Consider the following 6,643-nt stretch of genomic DNA (forward strand, 5'->3'; position numbering starts at 1 on the left):
TTTTTATTATTTCTAGATGGTGGTGTTTTCACATAATAAACGCAGGCATCACTCATCCTGCCCTGTTCCCTAAACATACAGGAACATGGGGGAAATGATCTATGGAGAAGGTTAACAACACACCTGTCAGCTACTCCCCCTCTGCATACATACAATCTGCTATATTTTTGTGATGTCATTTTAAAATTTCTTTGGAGACCCAGGTTTCTCCTGCTGTGGCACTTGGGTGTCGGAATGCTCACTGCATGAGCAAAGAACGCACTTGTTCAAACTTCCATGGTTTTTTTTTCCCCATACCTTCCTTGAGCGCTGAGATATTGGAATGGTGGCACACATGTTTAGAACCCAAATGCACTCCAGCTTTACTCCCATTTTCAAGGGGGAAGGAGAAAGTTTCACAGTACACTGTAACTGCCCTGAAGGCTGAGATTTCAGCTAGATGGGTGTGCACTTTTAGGACTTAAAATTCTGCATTTCACATCTGAAGAGCAACTCCACACTTGCTTTATTTATTTTTAAATTAACCAAATCTCAGAACCACCATATGTCAGAATAACATCCAAAGAGTGTTTAATTATCACTGTTACAAATATTATTGTGTAATTATGTATTGGCTTTGTTTGAAAGCTCTATGCCAGATAGAATCTTAAATCATTAAAATATAGATCGATAGACACACACACACTAAAACAATTGCAATAAAATTGATCACAGGAAAAAAAACAACACTGAGAAGAAAAATGGTTCAGCTGTCCCCAAATGGTTGGTGAAGCAGACCAGGTTTTCACTACATGGTGAAAACACCACAGGGATGGGGAAGGAGGGAGTTCCAGATCTAAAATGTAGCAATTAAGAAGGCCATGTCCCATGTGCTTGTCAGTTGGATTTCTCCTGGCATGGGCCAGTAGAGCCTCTCCGGAACGTTTTCAACTAGTGAGTAAATTTGTATAATTTTCAAGGAGGCCAACAGGGCCAACTCTACCATGTCATAGGTCAAAGTGAGTCGCCCCAGGTGGCAAATTTTGGAAGAGCAGCAGATTTGAAGTCCCCTCTTTTCCATTCTCTCCCCTTTGCTGTGACCAGCAGCACCACTGAGCCACACAGAGTCATATTACTCATAAGGCTGATTATGCTGAAGTTCCCGCAGGGACTAGGGGCCTGTCATTTTTTTTTCTGAGGCACTCTTACATAATCTCTAATAATAAGATAATTCACTGCTTCCTTATTGCAGTGAAACAAATTGTCTCTTTGTTTAAGAGGGTGCCCAAACCCCAGCCCTGGGGCCGCTTGCGGCCCTCGAGGCCTCTCAATGCGGCCCTCAGGGAGCCCCCAATCTTCAATGAGCCTCTGGCCCTCCAGAGATTTGTTGGAACCCACACTGGCCTGACGCAACTGCTCTCAGCATGAGGGCAACTGTTTGACCTCTCACGTGAGCTGTGAGATGAGGGCTCCCTCCCCTGCTTGTTGTTTAACATCTGTGATGCAGTAGCAGCAGCAAAGGAAAGGCCAGCCTCGCTTTGTGCAAAGCCTTTTATAGGCCTTGAGCTATTGCAAGACCTTCATTCATTCATATAAGTTCATCTTTAATGTATTCATTATATAAACTTATGCAAGTTTATTCAAATTTTAAATGTAAATTAATTCTTTTTTTCCCCAGCCACCGACACAGTGTCAGAGAGATGATGTGGCCCTCCTGCCAAAATCTTTGGACACCCATGTATTAAAACAATTATCCATAACTTATATATTTTTAATAACTATTAAAAAGTTTTCTTCATCACAAAATATTACAGTACCGAACAATTATACCCCCCCAAATGTGCTTTCCTGAAAAGTTCTTCTCGCGCAATAAAAAATATTTTAAAAATTGTGAATAGCATTCACCACGAAACCCTCAAAATGGATATAGGGTTATGAACTGTGGTCTAGTACCTACCGTACCAGGGTCAGGCTGTCAGCCTGTAGTGGGGCAAAAGACTAAACTGTTGGAGGGAGCCTGAAATACCTGAAAGCCTAGGGGCCTGGCTATAGGTTAATACGGCCCTGAAGCCACTGTATTTCCATTCTAGCAGCCCAGCCCATAGTTGGAGAAGGGGGTGCGACATGAGTATGCATGTGTGTGGGGGGAATACTGGGGTATTTGGCACCCCACTGCAGGCTCTCAACTGTCTTGGGCTACTACTGGTCAAGTAAAATGAGGGGGGGTGCCTTAATGTAGTATCTCCCCTGTCCACTGTGAGATCATGATCCAACCTGACATTTCATCATGGTCATTGCATAATTCCCAATTTGAAATCCAAGCACTAGTTTTCAAGTCTTTACAACCATTTTTACAGGGAGCAGGCAAAATGCAATGTATTGCAGTGCGAAGCCTCTCAAACAGTGTGATTGACTAGTACAATTTTTATTTCAATCTCTGGTTCTGTACACCCACTCTCTGCAGGGATGTACACCTCTTTTTTCCTTGGAGAGTAAAGCAGGAGAACAGCAATCTCCCACCTTCATTACGAGGGGGGGCGTACTTTTGTACAACTGCCTCTGGATCCACATTATGCCACTAACGTTTCATGTGTGAGATTTGTGTGTGTGTGTGATTACTTAAAAAATGTGATCTAGAAAGAAGCAATGTTATTTATTTAGAATACTTTATTAGTTTATTTATTTGCAAAAAACTTGATTGATTACTCATAATGAGGCAGTCCCAATGACTATCCTCAAGGTTTGAGAAGCTCTGCTATGTGACCCAGCCTTCACCTGCCCCCACTACCTGTCATTGACAGACTTGGAAAGAAAAAAGATGCTGAAACATTTGTCTCCCTATATCTACACTAGCTTGCAAACTGCAAGTGCTCAGTTCTATGCAAGGCAATTAGCAGCGATCTGATATTTGAATAACTTCAGGGCTTGAGGCAATTAGCTGTTTGATCTTTCCATCACCTGTGTTTTCATTGGAGGGTCTGCGGAATGCATCAGAAATCAGATCAGGACTCACCAAGTGGGTCCCGACCCACAGGTTGAGAAATGCTGTGCTAGACTATGATTTTCTTCATATCCTCAAGCTGTTGTTAAGAATATTTATGTAGCACTTTTCAAAGAAGTAGCTTGTATAGGTAAATAAATAAATTGTACCCTGTCCCCAAGGAACTCACAATCTAGAAAGATACCAACAACAGCCAGTGAAAAAGATGCTCTGCTAGGGGGAGGAGAGACAGTTGCTTCTCCCCTGTAAAATAGGGTACCACTTTCAAATGTGCCTGACTCTTCATAAGAACATAAGAACAGCCCCACTGGATCAGGCCATAGGCCCATCTAGTCCAGCTTCCTGTATCTCACAGCGGCCCACCAAATGCCCCAGGGAGCACACCAGATAACAAGAGACCTGCAAGGCTTCCTGGGAATTGTAGGTAAGAACATAAGAACAGCCCCACTGGATCAGGCCATAGGCCCATCTAGTCCAGCTTCCTGTATCTCACAGTGGCCCACCAAATGCTCCAGGGAGCACACCAGATAACAAGAGACCTCATCCTGGTGCCCTCCCTTGCATCTGGCCTTCTGACACAGCCCATTTCTAAAATCAGGAGGTTGCACATCATGGCTTGTAACCTGTAATGGATTTTTCCTCCAGAATCTTGTCCAATCCCTTTTTAAAGGCGTCCAGGCCAGATGCCGTCACCACATCCTGTGGCAAGGAGTTCCACAGACCAACCACATGCTGTGTAAAGAAATATTTTCTCTTGTCTGTTCTAACTCTCCCAACACTCAATTTGAGTGGATGTCCCCTGGTTCTGGTGTTATGTGGTTCTGGTGTTATGGTGTTATCTTCAGTGCTCCATGCCCGGTTGACTCAGATATTCTGCTGTCAGCACGCACATGAATAGAAAAATCCACCCTGACTCCTAAGCTGCTTGTGACCCTTCTCTGCCACTCGGCATTTCGGGTCTTGTTGAATTTGCATGAAGGGGCTTTTCAGAAACATGAAAGAGACACTTGTTAAGGATGCATGTCAGAAAATCTTCCACTGGCTGAAGATCTGGCAAAATTTCCGACTGAGCAGACGTTAAAATAGCTGCCCTCAATGTGGTGGGGTTAGGGAACGGGAAGATTTGCAGCTCGGTCTGGCCCAATATTGGCTCTTGGTTGCAGTGCTGAAGAACAAAGCATGGGTTCAAAGTGGCTGGAGCTCGATGGCTGAGGGATGGGTATTGCACACAGAAGGTCTCCTGTTCAGTCCCTGGCAACTCCAAGTACGGCTAGGTAAGATCCCACCTGAGAGCCTCTCCCACTCAGTGCTGTAGACTAGTTCAGGCTAGATGACGCTAGATGTTCATTTATGACACAAAACCAGCACTGAAACTGGGTTATGATATAGAAAGAGCTCTCTCAGCAGACCACTCAAGCATGGAGAGAGCTTGCCTTCTTTCCACTGTCATGGTTTGGACCTCTGTCTCAGTACATTAGAGCCTAGATCACAGGTTGCAATTATTATTTATTTATTATTATTTACTTTATTTATATCCCGCCTTTCTCCTCAAGGGACCCAATCCACTTTAGCTTTGTGGCTTGGGGGAGGGGGAGGTAGAACCAATTACCTACTGCACCTCTTGAGCCATAATCGGGGTAATTTAGTAAGCCATGGGGCAGTTTTAAAACTTGCTGTTTTAAGGGAAAACAAGTTTTGTCAGCACTCACGCATAAGATCCCATTTTCCATCTGGGAATACTGAGGTTCAGAGATATGCAAATTGCTCATGGATCAGTAGAGTAGAATGCAGCCATTTTGGTGTTAAACAACCAGGAGGTAGATTTCCTTGCTGATCTACTGCAGATCATTCCAATCTATCAATTGATCCTGATTGGCTTTTTTTTTCTCCTGCCCTCTATCGGAATTAAAAAAAGAAAAGAAAAGCCAGAACCTTGAATAAGTTCAGAAGCCGAATTGTACCATCTGTAGTTCTTGTTGAATAGATGGAACATGATGCCAACCAACTGTCCCCATGAGGCGGTGATTTTCAACTGGTGCGTCGCAGCACATTGGTTGCTCAAGGGCTCACCAGTCGGTGCTTGTGAGGCAAACCACAATTAATGCAATTGGTGGTTTGCATCAAGCTTCAAACCTTGGTTTGATGATATCCTGATTTGGAAGCCCCCCACAGATCATGGTTTCTAAGCAGAGGCATGTTCAAAGGTTATGACAAACCATGGTTTGCTTTTACACCTGAACACAGCCAGCTTATGCAAGAGACTTCTAGCAGAAGCCACAACTGCTCCTACCCAGTCTCTTCCTCTGACATCAAATTCTGAGCGACTTCCCCAGACTCCCAGCTTGTCCCTTCTTTCCAGACAGCTCTCCTGTACATTTGCTGTATACTTCTCATGATCCGAGTGGCAAGCCAGACTGGTTCCCAAGTGCCTGCATTTCATTTTTTTTAACTGAACTATTCACCTAATTATCTTCAATTGCTCTAATTAGCTGGTGGAACAGCTTCGGGCTTTGAGGAAAAGCGGGTGCTTCCGTGCTGAACGAGCCTATCCAGAAGAATATAATTTTGATTCAGACTGGAGTAGACACACGTTCTCCACAGACTCAAGCACCAACAAGTTACAAATGGATTGCTTTGAAAACCCTTTCACAAAAATTGCTATGGGTAATATAATCCGTGTTCTTGGCAGAGAGTTTTTCAGTCCCCTAGTCTGGGAAATGAGAACTGCTGATATCTTGATAAAATACATGGAACCAACCTCCAATTTCTTTGACGACAGCCTAGCAGTGTGCTGTATACTGTATGCAGTGGTGGCAGCAGAGAATGTTATAAAACAGTCTTTCTCAACCAGTGTTAGAACAGGTACCAGCAGTGGTTATTGAGGTGGTGCCTGGTGGTACTTGCAGGATGTCTGGTCACCTGCTGACCAAGAACACGACACAACAGATAGTGGAAGGAGGCTCCAAAGCAGGCTTTTTCCACACTTGAAAAACCCTCCCATCCACCCTAAGCCTCTTACTGGTGTTTGTTAAGAACATAAGAACAGCCCCACTGGATCAGGCCATAGGCCCATCTAGTCCAGCTTCCTGTATCTCACAGCGGCCCACCAAATGCCCCAGGGAGCACACCAGATAACAAGAGACCTGCAAGTCCTCCTGGGAATTGTAGTTTAAGAACATAAGAACAGCCCCACTGGATCAGGCCATAGGCCCATCTAGTTCAGCTTCCTGTATCTCACAGCGGCCCACCAAATGCCCCAGGGAGCACACCAGATAACAAGAGACCTGCAAGTCCTCCTGGGAATTGTAGTTTAAGAACATAAGAACAGCCCCACTGGATCAGGCCATAGGCCCATCTAGTTCAGCTTCCTGTATCTCACAGCGGCCCACCAAATGCCCCAGGGAGCACACCAGATAACAAGACCTGCAAGGCCTCCTGGGAATTGTAGTTAAGAACATAAGAACAGCCCCACTGGATCAGGCCATAGGCCCATCTAATCCAGCTTCCTGTATCTCACAGCCGCCCACCAAATGCCCCAGGGAGCACACCAGATAACAAGAGACCTGCAAGGCATTCTGGGAATTGTAGTTAAGAACATAAGAACAGCCCCACTGGATCAGGCCGCAGGCCCATCTAGTCCAGCTTCCTGTATCTCACAGCGGC

Source organism: Tiliqua scincoides, chromosome 4, assembly GCF_035046505.1.
Source record: "Tiliqua scincoides isolate rTilSci1 chromosome 4, rTilSci1.hap2, whole genome shotgun sequence".
Lineage (NCBI taxonomy): Eukaryota > Metazoa > Chordata > Lepidosauria > Squamata > Scincidae > Tiliqua > Tiliqua scincoides.